This window comes from Ambystoma mexicanum, chromosome 7p (assembly GCF_040938575.1).
Source record: "Ambystoma mexicanum isolate Mex_15411 chromosome 7p, UKY_AmexF1_1, whole genome shotgun sequence".
Classification (NCBI taxonomy): domain Eukaryota; kingdom Metazoa; phylum Chordata; class Amphibia; order Caudata; family Ambystomatidae; genus Ambystoma; species Ambystoma mexicanum.
The window spans coordinates 780,687,056-780,705,665 of NC_090939.1; positions in this window are offsets into that span (position 1 = coordinate 780,687,056).

Consider the following 18,610-nt stretch of genomic DNA (forward strand, 5'->3'; position numbering starts at 1 on the left):
CAAGAACAAATCATCAAAGGCACGATGTTGCAACCTCGCACTCCGCGTACCAACGTTAAAGTCATATCTACAAATTAAACCAGACACACAGTGGAAAAGCAATATTAATTGTGCAGAATTCTGCCTCAAACACGGTCCCGCCTCACGTGACCAAGCCGAATCTGACGAGATGCCAAAACCCAGGAGAGAAAAGGCGTCTGGGTCCCTCGCTACGAGACACAGGCCGAGACACTTGAAAGGCTCAATGGACACCTGCTACAGTGGGAGCGGTCAGCCTTCCACCTATGAATAAATCCTCACATTGTCTGCACGTACCCATATTGAAACATTGTTGCAAACACAGGTACACCGAGAGCTGGGAACAACGGTGGTCCCAGGCTGGGGAGCTCACGGATGCACCAATCAGAACATGGGGCTCTTATCTCAGACGTCAGTAACACTAGCCAATCCTCAGGAGCCTTCATGTAACAATTCTTATGTATCCAATTATAGGGACAACCCAGATATACCACCTGACTACACCTTGTCCACTAATATCATTCTCTATATGTGTACTATACTAACCCTACCACTCGAGCAACCAATTAAGAGTGGCGATAGGTTTTTTGTTAACTTTCTGAAGTGACGCAAGTAGCGCGTCATAATGCAGTAAAAAGGGCCTGCGAGCCCCACGATTATGTGTGTGTCAGGACGGACGCGTACGCTCCTTGACCCATCCCTGCCGTTTTGTGCAAATAAACAGCAGAGTCGCCTTGCTCCTTGTGTGTGTCTCATACTCTATCTCATCTGGGATATACGGGAGGAGTTGGGGCCTCCCTGCCCGGAGGTCTGCGGACGGCCCGGCCGACCCCGGCAGAATTTCCCCCCGACAAGTTGGAGGCACTGCTGAGATCCGTTTAAGATCAACTTTTATTTTTAGTTTTTCCAGGCACTCCCGTTGCGAGGAGGCCCGGCGGCGCGGCCCCCTCTGCCGTTGCCCCCTTCTGAGGACTACAGGACCATCGCGGAGCCGCGAGAAGACCGGACAGCGCAATCCGGATATTGGCCCTCGGGAGCCGGTTGAGAAGTATCCCGCCCGCGGTCGGCGAGTGTCCAGACGTGGTCCAGACGAGGGGAGGTGGCGAGCCGCTTGGAGGGTGCACGCAGTCGAGTGGCCCTGCATCGAGAGAACTTGGTGAGCATGACACGCACAACAAGCAATGCGAAATTGTGAGGGAGGGGGAGGGAGTAAATAAGGGAGGGGGGAGGTATTGTACAGATGTGCGGCGAAGGTTTAACTGAGTGTTGCTAATGGAATGAATGGTAGGAAAACGAGTGCGAGAACAGTAGGCTAACGTTACGCGAAAGAGGGGGGCGGGGCACGAAAACATCACGTGCAGCCGCTCGTAACAGTCAGCTAACGTTACGCGAAAGAGGGGGGCGGGGCACGAAAACATCACGTGCAGCCGCTCGTAAGACCCTGATGGTCTAAATTGCGACTAAGTGTGAGGGTGGGTGTGTGTGGTTTCCTACGACTTGACATTTATTGATCAATGAGTAGATGAGGTTCCCTATTGTTCGAGCAAGAAACTCGATAGGTAGATGACGTTTCCCTGTGGGCGGTAGCTAGTTACATAGTTGCCCAAAACGGAAGATAATTGGCTGGTTAAGCCCTCCTGTTAAGGGGCGTATCACACGCGAGGCGACGCAGCGTGCGCAGTCCGGTTATATTATTGATGAGATTACCTTGTTCCAGGAGAGACAGGAAGACAGCTGTAGGGTTAGCGGGGTAGATTGCAAGTGTATTTTGAACTTAAAAAACATAACAAGAATATACCAGTAGCTCGAAGAAATCGGTGACGTCACCAGTAGGGATTTAATAGGATATCGCGAGCACAAGGAATTTTGGGTTTGAGAGTGGTGGGGAAGAGAAGCATGATAAAGGAGCTGGTACGGAGATAAACTATAAACCAGTGGATCGAAGGGCGTGGCTGCGCACGGAGAACGCCGGCCACGGCAAGTGTAAACGGGGGAGAAGAACGGAGAAACAGGACGACTGTATAAGATCATCGTAAGGGGTACGCAGCCGCAGGGGGCTGCGTGCGCTTCGGCCGCAGGGGGCCGTAGGGGAAGGAATATAATATAACATCATATTTATTATTATTGCATAATTTGTCAAAAGGAGTGTCGAAAGTCCCCACACTTGCGGGGCGAGGTAAGCAATACAAGGTTGTATATCGTAAACTGCTAGTAAGGGGAAGGGTAACAAGGGGAGTGAATTCATGTCATACGGGAGAGGGTCGGGAGGGTGGGGGAACACCCTCACTACCCCACTACAGCACATATGCACCACACTGCCACCACATAGGGAGAAGTTAATTAAGTACAGCATAGAGTGGACCCAGGGGACAGATAACAAAATGTTAACACCATGGCCGCCTAATGGTAGTTTCGATCCATATGCCCAACATTCACTACTGAACCATCTGCACAATACATACAAGGGGAAGAAGTTGGCAAACCATGTGGAGGTGTTTAACTTATGGAGGATGTTCCAGGGGTCTCGACCAGGACCAAATGGAATGTTCACTATGGGGGAAACACCGGAAGAAAAGGAGATTAAGAAAGAAGGAACGGGTGGGGAAAAGGAGTGCGAAAGCACAAAGAATACGGGGAACGAAAGACAGGGAGGAGAAAAGATTGATAAATCAGACGACATAAAAAAGGAACCGAGCAATGGGATACCCATAACACCGGGAGTGAAAATAGAGGGAGGAGGGTTGTACCCTTTAAGAGAATTAGGAGAAATAGCAGGACAGTTAAGGGCGGCTGAAGGATACTCAAACCCGGCATACAGCCCTCCACCATATGTGGCTCATGGGAAGATACCAATGGGGGACAGGAGGATTAGAGAAGAGCAGACTGTAGAGATAGGAAACGATGAGTGGATAGCTGCACAGATATTGTTGAAATTACGAGGCTCACTAACTGGAGAAGAAAGGGAGGCGGTAAGGAGAACAAACGAGGATAGTGCCAGAGAGAGTGAAATGAGGGGAGAGGAGCTACTACGGCAGAAGGAAGAGATTTTGGAGGAAAGATTAGCAGAACTAAGGGATGAGCAGAATGAACTGATCAAACAACTTGAGCGGGAGGAAAGAGAGAGAGTGAGGAAAAGGAAAGAAGGTAAGGACGAATTGGAAAAATTAAGGGAACGAAGTGAGGAACAAAAGAGAGAAGCTGAAAGGGTAAAAGGAGCAGCAGATAGGGTATCAAGAGTAGTGCTGAGAGAGAAGAAGAAGGAAGAAGAAGAAAAGGAAAAAGAAATGGAAATATGGAGGAGGAGGAGGATAATATCAGAGGCAACTAAGAAATATGAAGAGGGGAAGGTAATAGAGAGTATAGTAGAAAGAGAAAGGGTGAAATGGGAAAGGAAGAAAGAGGATGAAAGGATATTGGAACAGATGAGCAACGAAGTAATGGAGGAGTTGAAAAGGAAAAGGGAGGAAAATAATAGGGAAATGGAGGAGAGGAGTGAAGGAGGAAGAGAAGAGAGGGGTTGGGAGAGTGAAAGATGGGGAGATGTATATAAAAGTAGAGAGGTAGCAACAACATCAGCACAAAGGGGAACAGTTGTTAACAACGGAAAGGGAGAAAGAGACCTAATAGACTTAAAAACAGTAACAATAAAAGGAAAAAAGGCAGAGTGGGGGGTGCCATTTATGAATGATTTTTGCAGTGAGGAGGAAGGAGGAGTGGAGAAGGATGGAAGGAAGAGTGAAAGGGAAAGCTTAGATAAACTATACCTTACTAGAACAAACGTAGATTCGCCCTGGATGAGCAGAAGATGGGAGGAGCTGGAGAGAAGTAAGGAGGAAGTGAAAAGAATAGGGGAAACACAAACCAATGAAACCACGCCACCCACATCACCATCGCACCCTCCCACGTCACGCCCTACATGTTCAACTACCGCGCGCTCTCTGCACAGAATAAAGCTCGCGCCCTTCATGAATGAATTTACACCTTATGCATGTCGGCTTAGGGACCTCCCTAGTCGCAGGCAAGACAGACAAATAAACATACCCATATTGAACACAGGAAATGATGAAAAAAGGGGAAAGGAAGAAGAGGGAGGTAGGAGCAGAGGTAGTAAGGAAGAATTTGAAGTAGTAAAAGAAATGGGGGAAGAGGAGGGGTGTGAAGACTCAACATTATGGAGCGTAAAGGGTGACACAAGACATAATTTAATGCCACTGCTGGAGAGAGGAGGGGTTAGACCACAGTATGTACCTTGGAAACATACGGATAAGGAAAATATAAAATGTAGGCTCCCATCACTAAGTGGAGGTGCGGGTAAGTGGATATATGAAATGGAAAAACACACCGCAGGACAGAAACTAGCAGTAGGAGATGTGAAGGGCCTGTTAATATCAATATTAGGGGATAGAGCGGATGACATTTGGAAAAGAGCGGGATTCCATGGGGTAACAATAACGAACACATCGCATGATGGGGCACCATTTGCAAACTGCAGACATGCGCTATGGCAGGCACTGAGAGTGCAGTACCCAGACACATCAGACATAGGAGCCATTACTTCCCGTAAGATGGGTGAAAATGAGGATCCTGTTGATTATATCCAGGATGTTCAAGAGAAGTGGCGCATGGAAACTAGAGAACAATGGGACAAAACACCAGCCATATTTTATCATATACTAGTACAAGGGCTCCCAGAAGGAGTTCAAAAACAACTAAAGAAAGTAGTGGGGATGGAAGCAAAACCATGGCCAGAAATACAACTGACTATAGTACATCACTGCAGAACATGGCAAGGAAAAATGAAACAAAAGGAAGAGGATAGGAAAACAGAAGAGGCCAAATTAGTACAGAAAAAACTTACTAAATACACAATGGAAGGGGCACTAATAACTACGCCCACACCAATGGCCCAAAGCCCAACGCAAGTAGTGGCTGCACAAGATCCCGCACAAATAACGCCTCCACAAGGTGTAATACAGCAAGTGCCGCCTCTGCAATTACACGCACCAAACATGGGAGGAGGGTACCCAATGCAAGGGACTGGGTATTATAGTTATAACAGAGGGAGAGGAGGGTTTATGAGGGGGAGAGGATATGGATATAATACCCAACAACAGGCTGGGGGACTAAGAAATAACTACCCCACAGGGCAACCCGTATACCAGGACAACACAGGGAGCTTCCCATGGCAAAACAGGGAACCACCCGTGTGTTGGAGCTGCGGACTATTAGGACACATGTCACGTACATGTAGGGTCAGGCCAGGAACACCAGCATGGAATGAACAAGCACAACCTAGGACATTACAAGAACAGCAGGGCATACAACAACAGCAGACGTCACAAAAAGGGAGTGACCCACAACAACAAACAACACAACAGCCACAAACCTATTCACTGCCACAACAACAAATAACACAGTACCTGCCACCGCCACAACAACAAGTAGCGTTAATACAACCACCACCCCAAAATGAACGAACACAATTGGGTGGGGTGACGGTGTTGGGACACAACCCTTACACAGGGAATGGCCAATCATTGTACCCCCAATAGGCCAGCCCACAGACGGCCTTGGTGTGTCCCATCCTGTCAGTAACACCTAATAGTGCGGAGGAACCACGCATAGAGGTAACGATAGGTGACAAAAAATTATCATTTCTTGTTGACACCGGGGCAACCCGGTCTTGCATAAGGGAAGGTAAATTTAAGATGTCAGGCGAAGCCATGAACACCCAAGGATTTTCTGGGGCTAAAGGGTTGGTTCCATTTACTGATAATGTTCCCTTATCTATTGGAGATTATGATCTGTCAGTTCCACTCTTGTATTATAGTGCCTCACCAGTAAATATACTGGGGAGGGACATAATGAACAGGTTGAACATGACGATCTCCTTTACAGAGGATGGCATAATTTGCTCTACTCCAGGGATTAACATGCTCGCAGCACGACAGATTTTGCAAGCATACTGTGGACAGACAGCGATTAGGGCGGAGCCAGTAGATGGCGAGATATTCCAATATGGCACTGACATGGCATTTGCATTGATGCCAGGGATAGAAGGGAAAATATGGAGGAGACCAGCAGCCTATCTATTCCGACCAGAAACACCAGTTAATGAACTAGAAGGGAAGGTGTTTGTAGTGGACATTGAGAGCATTATTGCAACAGCTGATTATGTTGCTGTGCACGCCCAAGATAAAGAAGGGAGAGCATGGAGGGCGGTGATAGCACTAGCAGAAGGATGTAGGCTGACCCAGGTGTCAGATGAAGAGCTGTTCTCAGAAGAAAAGGAAGAAAATGAAATGGTGTTCATGATGAGTGTAGAAATGTGGCTAAGAGTGGCTCACAAACAAGTAGCACAGAAAATTGCAATGGCACTTGAGGCACCCGCAGGCACCCCAGTCCCATTTTTTAAGGAGGATATGTCAAAGGTGCCCAAATCATTATGGACTATTAGCCCTTATGACGTGGGATGCATAAAAAGCATAGGGGGTGTAAGGATAAAATTGAAAAAAGGTGCCATACTACCAAGAGTTAAACAGTACCCATTGTCAAAAGAGGCAGATGAGGGCATATATGAAACCATAACGGCCCTTATAAACAATGGCATATTGGTCCCCTCAGAATCACCATGTAACACAGCTGTGTACCCGGTGCGCAAGGCTAAAGGGGGGTCTTGGCGCTTCATACAGGACCTCAGACCCTTGAACAACATAGTAGAAGCAGAGTATCCAGTAACAGCAAACCCGGCCACAATATTGTGTGGCATTCCAGCAGAAGCATCACGATTTACAGTGATTGACCTTAAAAATGCTTTCTTCTCAATACCATTACACCCAGACTCACAAGATTTGACAAGCTTCACTTACCGAAATACAAAGTGGAAACATACCAGATTACCACAGGGGTATTGTGAATCACCCTCAATTTTCAATAGAGTAATACAGATGGATTTGGGTAACGTTGAGGTGGAAAGCACAGTGTTACAGTACGTGGATGACATAATAATTTGCAGTGCAAACGAAAGTAAATGTAGAAAGGACTCCTTAAAAATGTTGACGATACTGGCAGAAAAGGGGTACAAGGTAGACATGGAAAAGATACAATACTGTCAGGAACAGGTACTTTACATTGGTCAACTGATATCCCAACATGGAAGAAGGATTGACCACAAAGAGCACAGGCCATCTCAAGCACTCCCGTGCCACAGACTGTGAGAGAACTGCAGCAATTTCTGGGGCTGTGCAACTACTGTAGAGCATGGGTATTTGATTACAGCTCATACATAGGACCCCTGCTTGAGGGTTTGAAGGAAGCAAATAAAGGGGAGAAAAAGTTGGGATGGACTATGGAAATGAGGGAGGCATTTGACGAATTAAAAGACGCGATATCAACTGCTCCAGTACTTGCATCCCCAGACTATGAGCGGCGCTTCTTTATATTTTCACATTGCGACTCAGCAGTGATGAAAGCAGTATTGGCCCAAAAAACTAGCATGGGCTATAAACCAGTAGCATTTTACAGCGGTCACTTAGACCCTATAATGTTAGGCCACTTCTCTTGTGAACAAGGTCTTGCTGCAGCTGCTTTTGCAGTAGAAAAAGCATCAGCAATAACTATGGGGTGTCCAACTACACTATTTGTGGAACATGCACTATTTGCGATATTGAATAAACCTAAGTCCACATTAACGACACAGAGGGCATCAGGTTATGAGATTATTTTGTCTAAAGCTGAACTGGCAATTGTTAGATGTAGCACGGTTAACCCTGCAAGGTTCTTAGCAGAAGTAATTGAAGAGGGAGATTACGCACACGACTGCACCCAAGTAACTGAAATATATTCATGTACTAGGAAAGTTGAGGAAAACGCACTAGAGGGAGGTGAGCTTTTGTTTATTGATGGGTCTTCAACTATTGATCAAGGAGATGGGATACGAAGGACTGGGGCAGCAGTAGTAAAAATGATGGAGGCGCCGGTGTGTGTGGCTATGAAGTGTGTACAATTACCACAGCATTACTCTGCTCAAGCGGCGGAACTTGTTGCACTAATATTGGCATTAAAGGAAAGTTTTAATAAAAGAGTAACTATATATTCCGACAGTGCATATGTTACATCCACTGTCCACTCAGGGCTATCAAAATGGAGAAGGAGAGGGTTTAGGAGAGCTGATGGCACTCCAGTACAACATGCCCTCTTGTTGGCTGAACTAATTGAAGTAATAAACGACCCCCAAGAACTAGCCCTAGTAAAATGTACCGCACACACCAATGGAGAAGACTACGTTTCAAAAGGAAATGCAGCAGCAGACGCACATGCGAAATATGCTGCATATTTTGGTGAGATATGGAACCCCACAGACTCACAGAGAGGGAGAGGGAGGGGAATAGCGAGGGAGATGTTAATAAGAGAAGGGTACACCCATCTCCCAGCCACACAGATTATGGAGCTACAAGCGGCTGCACCAATGGCCGAAAAAGAAGTATGGGTGAAAAGAGGATGCACAATGTCACCAACCGACGCACTATGGCGCCAGGGTGGCACTGGGAAAGTTGTAATACCGTTGGCACTGTTAAATACCGCCTTAAGCCAATTACATCACCCTGCCCATACAGGCAAGGAAATAATTGCAGCACGAATTAGAGAAGATTGGTTTTGTCCCGAGTTAACCTCCCATGTGTCAAATTTTATCAGCAATTGCCTCACATGTCAACAGTTTACGGCCGGTCATACTCTAAAAGTGATAAGAGGTACAATACCCCGGCCAGAAGGACCTTTTCGGCACCTTCACATTGACTATGTTGATATGATCAACATCTGTCAAGGCAATAGGTATATGATTGTAGTAGTATGCCCATTTTCTAGGTGGATTGAAGCAGGGCCCTGTTCACACCCTGATGCGTTTAGAGCAGCCAAATTCATAGTAAGGGAGGTCTTCCCCAGGTGGGGAGTGTGCGAGGTGTTAAGATCAGACAACGGCCCCCATTTCGCAAATGAAATGTTCCAGCATATTACATCCCTGCTGAACATTAAACACAAATTTGCATGTGCATACCACCCACAGGCTAATGGTGTATGTGAACGCCTGAATGGCCTATTGAAGGAGGCAATTGCTAAAATACAACAAACAACAAAGAAAAGTTGGTTGTATTGCCTTCCGTTAGCATTGTTTGAACTTAGAAACAGGCCAGGGTCCGACCACCACCTCACCCCTCACGAAGTGGTTACTGGACGTCAAATGCGCCTTCCCCTAACACCAACGTCAAGGGCATTCACCGATAACGAAAGTTCAGCGAATGTGTTAGGAGATGAAATGTATCAATATGTGTCTTCTTTGATTACTAGTGTCGTGTTTGTGTCTCAACAGCTCGAGCGCACACGGGGCGGGTCTACCAGCAATCAAGAAAAAGACGAAAGTACGGAATTGGGAAAGGAGAACTCGTGCAAACTTGCCAAAGGTGACCACGTACTACTTCGCAATTTCAATAGAAGGTGGCACGAGAAGAGGTTCACTGGCCCCCATCTGGTAGAGGACGTATCAACAAGAGCAGTAAAACTAAAGGATAAGCGTGCCTGGAACCACCTACATGACGTAAAGATCTACAAACTGCAGACCCGCCCCAGCGCCAACGACAGGTCCATTGGAAGAACAGCAACAACATCGCCGACAGCGGAAGAAAGTTCCACCACAGACAACGACCCAATTGTTCCCTCGGAGACAATAACTGACGAAGAAGGGGGTGACCCCCACACTGCCCACCCCATGATCACTCGCTCAAAGAGTAAAAATACTTCCGCCATCTGAGCGCAAACCCCCCCCCCATTGACTGCTAAGTACAGTTGTAACTAAAATTGAAGGACATTGCTTGCACCAATACACATGTAAACACGTGAATGTTCTCTTTTTCTCTCGCACATACAGGAACTGCGTAATATTGTATTGTTAAGAAAAGCTAATTAACAAGTTCAGTGTGCAGGTGTAGATGGTGCTGCCAGACGATAACTACCCAGAAGAATTGTCACACCAATTTGTATACGAAATAAAGAGGCCAACATACTTAAAAAGGAGAAGGGTACGTGTATACTACACAGCCTTCCTCCTGGCCATAGAATATTACATGCCCCACCTCCGCCCATACTTGCCGGTCCTAAGAGACCCATCACTTAGAGTAGCGTGGGAGCAGCTCTTCGCCTGGGCACTGAATGACCACTTGATAGGGAGAGCTTAAAGGAAACAAAACTAACATTTAATAACGAGCACTTTTGAGAATTTTTAGGCGGGCAACTGTAACGTCGCAAGAATAAGCTGCCAGGACCGCAGCGAGGTAAGAGCAAAATGCCGGTGAAATTAGCATATGTAATAAAAATAATAGGGATTTTTATGATCACCGGATTCTTGGCTGCCTCTGTCTGGCAGTACAGCTATGCTATTGATTTTATTGCTGCACCCAAACTTAATATACCCCCGTCCCCTGCTGCAACAGGTGTTACGTCAGGTGGTAATCGTAATTTTGCACCCAAGCAAAATAGAGTTAAACGCAGCACGTACTCAGACAATAAAGGTATTGATAATTATGTACAAGATTCAGCACACGTCACAAACAACATATGGTACCAACACATGACCCGCATTGGTAAGCAGACAACTGAGGATAGCTGTTACGTTTGCTCATTAATACCATACGCCATGAGCGCTTCACGAACATTTGTTGCCACAGAAATAGATGAAAAAACAGCACAGTGCATATTATATTTGGCCCTGTTCCAAACGAAAGGAAGATTTCAAGGAACAGTAGTGCACATGACATGGAAAACACGAGACTCATACCCATATGAAAACAACTTCCTCAAGACCTATCTGAGTTATCACAAGACCAGTTTACATGCTGAAGCATTCAGGTACATAACGAGTGGCCCTGCAAAAGGAGAAACAAAGAAGGTAACACTGCAGTATCTACCATGTGATTGGTACGCAACTGAAGTTCCGGGTAAACAAGGATGCTGGGAGAGGCCGCTACTGACGATAACAGGAAAGGTGTTCCTGGGCAACAGCTGGGAGATAGGAGTGATTGGCAGCAACATGGTAACAAAAGAAACTATCTCAACTATCGAGACACACAATCATCGATGTTGGACGACGTGGATCAAGTATGTACCAATGCTCACGTGGGTAGAAGAAGATGAAGACCCGATAACTATACTACCATTGACTGCGCCTAAAGTATGCTACCAGCATAAAGGAGAGGTGGACGTAGGATATAACACCAATTGTGCAAGCGTGATGGAGTTGCCTGAGGGGGGAGCGGGAACAGCAGTAATAATGGACCATTATTGGGCCTGTGGAGAAAAGGCATATCATACACTGCCTCCCCTGTGGAATGGTGTGTGCACAATGGTACACGTCAATGTACCATCACTAGTGGTACCTAAGAAGCATGTCGATGTGGCGAAATTTCCTAAAATGGATGAAGGGGATAAGAGAAGAAAGAGATCTGCACCACTTCAGAAGGAGCAAGGAAACAGGACCAACAGCAATGATACTGTCCTAAACAGGAGAAAAAGACAAGGAGAGCCATTGACAGGAAATTACCTGTGGGGAAGGTCGGAAACGGAACTAACATCAATACCGCCAGAACACAGACTATTCAGCAGAGCAGCAATGTTCTTCTCCTCAATAATACATCCGGGACTGCAGGCATACGCAAACGCAAAATGGCTCCAAATAACAAGGTGGGAACTAATGATGACCATCAATTCAACAGTAAATGGGTTCAACGCAATTAAAGAGGAGCTGCGAGCTGTAAGGATGGTAGCACTCCAGAACAGATATGTATTGGACCTTCTCACAGCAATGGAAGGAGGAGTTTGTGCAAAAATAGGACAATCTTGCTGCACGTTCATACCTGCCAACGATGCTGACAATGGTACACTGACAGAAGCAGTTTCACAATTGGCCCAGATGCACTCCAAAATGATGGACGAAAGTAACGGTGTAAACAAGGATAAGAGCTGGTTTTCACTATTATGGTCATGGATGCCATCTTGGCTGTCAGATGGACTGAAAATAATAGTGGGATGTGCTATTTTGGCTGGAGCTACCCTGATCATAATTAGATTTTGGAAGGCCCGGAAAGCACGCACGACTGACGAGTTGCTGGAAATGGTGGGAATGCACCCCTTAATGCCAGCAGATGACGGCCAGCATACAGGTGTGATAATACAAGAAAGGGAGAAGTTGCGCACCCAAATCATCACCAATCATCTAGACCCACCATCAGTGAAGATTGAGAACCCAAGGAACCCCAGGAGCTACATAGGAAGATGGGTATACTGTACTCCTGGAGGAACATGTGAATACATGTATTGGTCATTTGAAGATCATGTAAACCATTATGGACATCTCGGAGGGATAACTAAGATATGGAGGGTAAGAGGAGATAACGAGAAGGATATGTTTGTGGTCGACAGGTCGACCAGAGGGGGGACTGAAGTGGGAGAATGGAAGAACAGGCTCCCGTCCTTCACCTCTCGCGCTTGGCCTAGAGGGTCACGGCCCAGACACCCGCCGCGAGAAGAGTTTGTCCATTTACCAGACGACCAGGTACCCTGGTACAGGAACATACGGATGTGTCCACCTGCCTGCCCAACAGCCCGCACTGGCCATGCCGACCCCTGCGGCTCGGATCAGCTAGACTAAAAACCACACGTCGTTAGAGATGCCATGACGACCTAGACAACGGGAAGCACATCTGTACAAGTATACACACTTAACATTTCCACACCAATCTACACGAAGAACATACTCAGTGCTCTGACGTAGGCGACAGGCATATTCACGGACGTGCATCTTTATTATTTTTACATAGGCTTTCAGAATGCAGAAACGCAAGATGCATCATGAACTCATCTATAACGCTTGCTCACGCTTCCCTTGAAACCCGTTACCACCATGAGAGGTATAATGGAAACACGATACTGGTCATGGAAATGTATGCTACTATAATCTAAAGCACCTATGAACCAAACAGACTACTTAAGCACCAGGCCCGAGTAGGCCGCAAACAAGAGCTCCCGTGGACATTAACAAAGCAAGAGTCAGGTTGCTGATCCTGCAGAAAGAACCCGATGGAGCAACCAGCCAAGGTCGCAATGTTGCAAGCCCACATCCAAGAACAAATCATCAAAGGCACGATGTTGCAACCTCGCACTCCGCGTACCAACGTTAAAGTCATATCTACAAATTAAACCAGACACACAGTGGAAAAGCAATATTAATTGTGCAGAATTCTGCCTCAAACACGGTCCCGCCTCACGTGACCAAGCCGAATCTGACGAGATGCCAAAACCCAGGAGAGAAAAGGCGTCTGGGTCCCTCGCTACGAGACACAGGCCGAGACACTTGAAAGGCTCAATGGACACCTGCTACAGTGGGAGCGGTCAGCCTTCCACCTATGAATAAATCCTCACATTGTCTGCACGTACCCATATTGAAACATTGTTGCAAACACAGGTACACCGAGAGCTGGGAACAACGGTGGTCCCAGGCTGGGGAGCTCACGGATGCACCAATCAGAACATGGGGCTCTTATCTCAGACGTCAGTAACACTAGCCAATCCTCAGGAGCCTTCATGTAACAATTCTTATGTATCCAATTATAGGGACAACCCAGATATACCACCTGACTACACCTTGTCCACTAATATCATTCTCTATATGTGTACTATACTAACCCTACCACTCGAGCAACCAATTAAGAGTGGCGATAGGTTTTTTGTTAACTTTCTGAAGTGACGCAAGTAGCGCGTCATAATGCAGTAAAAAGGGCCTGCGAGCCCCACGATTATGTGTGTGTCAGGACGGACGCGTACGCTCCTTGACCCATCCCTGCCGTTTTGTGCAAATAAACAGCAGAGTCGCCTTGCTCCTTGTGTGTGTCTCATACTCTATCTCATCTGGGATATACGGGAGGAGTTGGGGCCTCCCTGCCCGGAGGTCTGCGGACGGCCCGGCCGACCCCGGCAGAATTTCCCCCCCGACACTTCCCTGGAAGCTTAACTGGCGGTGCCGCTGACATGCTGAGAAGGTCCTGCCTCGGCACACTGGTGCGATGAGGATCATCCTGCACTGACACTGAGTTGACTGATGACTCTTAGTAGCAGTGGCAACGGAGGAAACAGACAGAAACAGGCCTTCCCACTTGATCCTGCTGAAGCTCCCACTCATGGCAAGAGCGCAGCTCCCTGCTAAACTGGTGATGGTGTTTATTCCTGTGAAGTGAAAAGGAACTAGAAACATACCCTGGGCGATGGCACAGTGCCACAGCTCCTGCGCCTCTCTGGAGAGTAATAGGGACCTGGTGCCCCCCTGCTTTCAGATGTAAAACATTGTGGTGGTATTGCCCATGAAGACCCTCGCCACCTTGCCCTTGAGGGACAGAAGAAATGACTTTAGGGCCCAAAACAGTGCCTGCAGCTCCATGACGTTGATGTGGAGCTCCTTCTCCTCCGGAAGCCACCGACCTCTGGCGTGCAGACCTCCAGTGTGGGCTCCCCAGCCCTCCAGGGAAGCAACCATCTCCTGTTACGGGGGCTCTGAAAGTGTGTGCCTTCATCGATGTTGGAGCGCACAGTATCTGGTCATTGCATAGAATACCAAACCGTTGAATGGCATACCATAGAAAAAAATGCATTGAATGCATTTTTTTTAAATGATAAAGGGTTTAGTTTAATTATAATGGCTTGTAAAGGTTAAAAAAAAAAAATGGGGTTTGGCGGGATCCCCCATTAAAAAATGTTTTAAAAAAATGCATTTGATGCTTTTTTTCAATGCTTTTTTTTCTATGGCATGGCATTCGACGGTTCGGCATTCGATGCAATGACTAGGAACCAGAGCGCACACCCCACCGCCTTATCGCTCGACGGAACGCCTCTTCGAGCACAATCCTGTCTTTGAAACCTCCGGACACCTGGATCCAACGAGCGTCCATGAATTCCTGAAGTGGTCGCATCCGCAACCTGCACAGCCTGATCAGGTAGATGCACAACGACATCATGCCGAGCAGCGACTTGATAGTCCTCATCGTGGCAATGTTCAATGCTTACGGCCGTTGCACCTTCTCCAAAATGGCCGCTATCCTCTCTCCCGATGGGGCCGCCAGGCAGGAAACCATGTTTAGTGTAGCCCCCAGGAACAGCGCGTCCTGCGATGGAATCAAGCAGAACTTTGCATAGTTCACTGAGAACCCCAGATCTGTCAGCAGCCGGACGGTCCTCTCTGTGTGGTCGACGGCAATGTCCCTTGACTTGGCCCGGAGAAGCCAGTTGTCGAGGTACGGGTACACATGTATCCCTTGTAGTCGCAGATGGGCCACCACTGGAGCCAGGCACTTTGTAAAGAATCTGGGCGCCAACCTCAGTCCAAAGGGAAGAGCCTTGCACTGGTAGTGCTTCACCTGAATGACGAAGCATAGGAACTTGCAATGTTTTCTGTGAATGGGGATGTGGAAGTAAGTGTCCCCTATATCCAACGACGACAGGAAGTTTGACTCCTCGAATTGGCTGGGTACGTGTTGCAACGTGGCCATCCTGAATTTCTGGGACTTTATGTACTTGTTGAGTTGTGTAGGCCGAGTATGGGCCCTCACCCTCTGGTCTTCTTTCTTACTAAGACGTATCTGGAGCCCCGGAATCGCTTCGGAACCAGCTCCTTTTTTTAAACATGGTCTGAAGCTCCAGCAGCAGCTAAGGGATGTGTTGTTCCTGCCGGGCCACTGGTGGTAGTCGCAGACCCCTTCACTGAAACTCCAGCGGGTGTCTGTGGGCAAGACCATCCAGCACCCATCGATCGGTGGAGGTGTTTTCCCACATGCTGACTAACTTTGCCAGCTGGCCTCCCACTGGGGTGCATGGGTGGGGGCCCAATGAATTGGCTGGTTCAGTCTTGCTTGGAGGCCGGTGCGCTGCCTTGGGAGCCTTGACAACAACGGTCACCTCCGAAGGTCATGGAGTGGCACCTGTAAGCTTCCTGAGATGAGGAACGAGAGGGATGGCGCTAAGAGGACGATCCCCCACTGAAACCCTTCGAGGACCTGCACGACTTCCTCCTGAGTAACGAAAGGATGGACAGTGCTGTTGCAGCATGCCCAGGGCACGGGCCGTCTGTGTCGGTCTTCATGGCCTGAATAGATTCATCGACGGCCTTTCCGAAGTGATTGTCTCTGTTGAACGGCATGTCCAGTACACAAGTATGAACCTCTTGCCTGAAGTTGGTAGCCTTCAGCCAGCTGCGACGGCAGAGGCACACTCAGTGTCCCATCTGGCTGAGCCCTGTGTCTGCAATGTTCACGCCACGGTGATTAATGGCCACCTCACCCTCCTGGAGAATCACAAACGCCTCAACCAGTTTGTCCTCGGGAAGGAAATCCAGTATCAGAGCCATCTTGTACCATAACCAGAACTCCCGGTCGTACCTGGCCATGATGGCTAAAGCGTTTCCTGCCATGACAGTCATCGCCGCTGAGTAGATAACCCTTCTACCCACAGCGTCCAACTTCTTCCCTTTGTGGTTCGGGGGAACGGCGGCTGAGGACGACGGGTTGGATGACTTTTGCCAGTGTTGAGGTGGGGTTCTTCAGCAGGGCCAGACCCTCATCCCAGACGTCGTCCAAGAGGGGCGCTGCCAGAATGGTCTTCCTTTTCACCTCCCGGCGTTGATAAAAGGAAGCCCTCCTTCGTCTCCTCCGGCATGAGTTGGAAGAGTTCCGAAGCACGAGAGATCATAGAATGAAAGGAACCCACTTTGTCCAGGGGAGAAGCTCTTGGAGGCGGAGAGATGCTGCTGTCGTCGTCGGTGTCTGTCGTCGCTTTGTACGTCCCTGTGTCCCTAGGGGGGAGGGCACTGGTGACTGGAGAGGGGGCGTAGGGTGCCTCTTCCTTTTCTTTGGCAGTGGTAGCTCCGGTGCCAAAGGGGTTGCCGCCAGTAGTGCTGTCGGTGGCGGCATCCTCTTCTGTATCTCTGACACCAGAGCGTGGAGGGTCGAAAGAATGTCATGCGACAGATCCCTGGGAAGTGCCTGGGGAGTAGGGTCGCTGAGCCCAGCGACAATGTCGTCCTCCCCACCGATGACATTGTCATCGTCGCTGCCACCTCCGGCGGCAACCACCTCCTCGACGTTCCCGTCATGGTCATCCCCAGCCTCCTCCAGGATGGTTTGGACAAAACTCTCGTTCTCCACGTCGGAAGAAGAAATATCCGTGCCCTGGAGTTCTACCCACCCTTTTTTGGGCCCTGAGGGGTTGGTCTCGAGCTAAGGGACAGCATCCTCTTTTCAGAGGTCTTCCCCGCTGGTCTGGCCGAAGCCTCCCACCTGGGAGGATGGGCCCCTCTGGCCGCTGTAGGGGTACCCTGGACCGGGTCTGCCCTTTAGCCTTTGAAAGGGCGGCCACCACAAGCGCATGATTTAGCCTGCATCACGGGCAGATCGGACACCTTGTTCTGTTTGGCCTTCTCTGGTTTCTCACGCAGCTTTCCCCGTGGTAGCCGACTTTCTCTTCGAGGAAGAATTGGAACGATGGCTGGAGACTGAGGCCGTTGGAGATGAGGAGCGCGCGCTAGCCATCACGGGACCCGCTTGCACGGCAACCCTGACGGAGCCGGACTCGCAGTGCTTGGCCTTGTCTGGGACCCCCCCACGGATGGAGCGCCCTCAAAGGACTTAGAAGCCCACTCTGTCTGGCTGGTCTGGAAGAGGCATGTCTCTATAAACCACACTGGACAGGGGACTTGGCTTTGAGCCACGCTGACAGTCTGATGTGCCAATCCTTCATAGTGCGCTTGGTAAAGCCACAACAGATCTCGCAATCTTCTTCCTTGTGTGACAGATAGACAATAAAGACACTGGGAATGCTTGTCCTCCATGAAAACATTCCGCAAGCTGGTGCAGAGCCTAAAGCGGGAAGCTCCGTCCTTCTCCTCAGACATGGGCCGATGGCCTTCTGGAAACTTCCAAGAAGAAACACTCAACGATTCTGCCATTGAGGGACAATGAAAGATGCCTTAAAATGGATCCCACACAGGCTCGATCGAGCAAGAATAAGATTTTATTAGCAAAAAAAGAGTGAAAAACGCAGAAAGCTCTAAGAGCGAAACACAAGAACTCCCAACACTTGGACATGCCGTAAAAATCTGAAGATGACTGCCCAATGAGCAGGGGCTTAGGGAGAGGGCAGTAATTGGCTGGGGGCAGTATGACCCTGAGCTCAGTGATTGGTGATTGGTTTATAGGAGAAAGACAGTTTGTAAACGAAAGTGAAACTGTTTTTTCTTTTACCACAGATTCCCAGCCCGACGACGGGGAATATTCATGAGCATGTGAACCCATGCCAGACCCCATGCTGGAGAACTTGCTTTCTTAAGAGAGCACCTCTCCACCGTGGGGCTACATTCAGTTGTACCTGCCCATACAGTATGGATGAAACTCACTGTAGTGAATAACGTACTCCTGGTTCCCTTTCCCCCATACGTCCCACCATCCTGCCCCCTAATAAATCTGGCGTTATTAGGCAATGTTAATATTGTCGACGCATCAAAGGG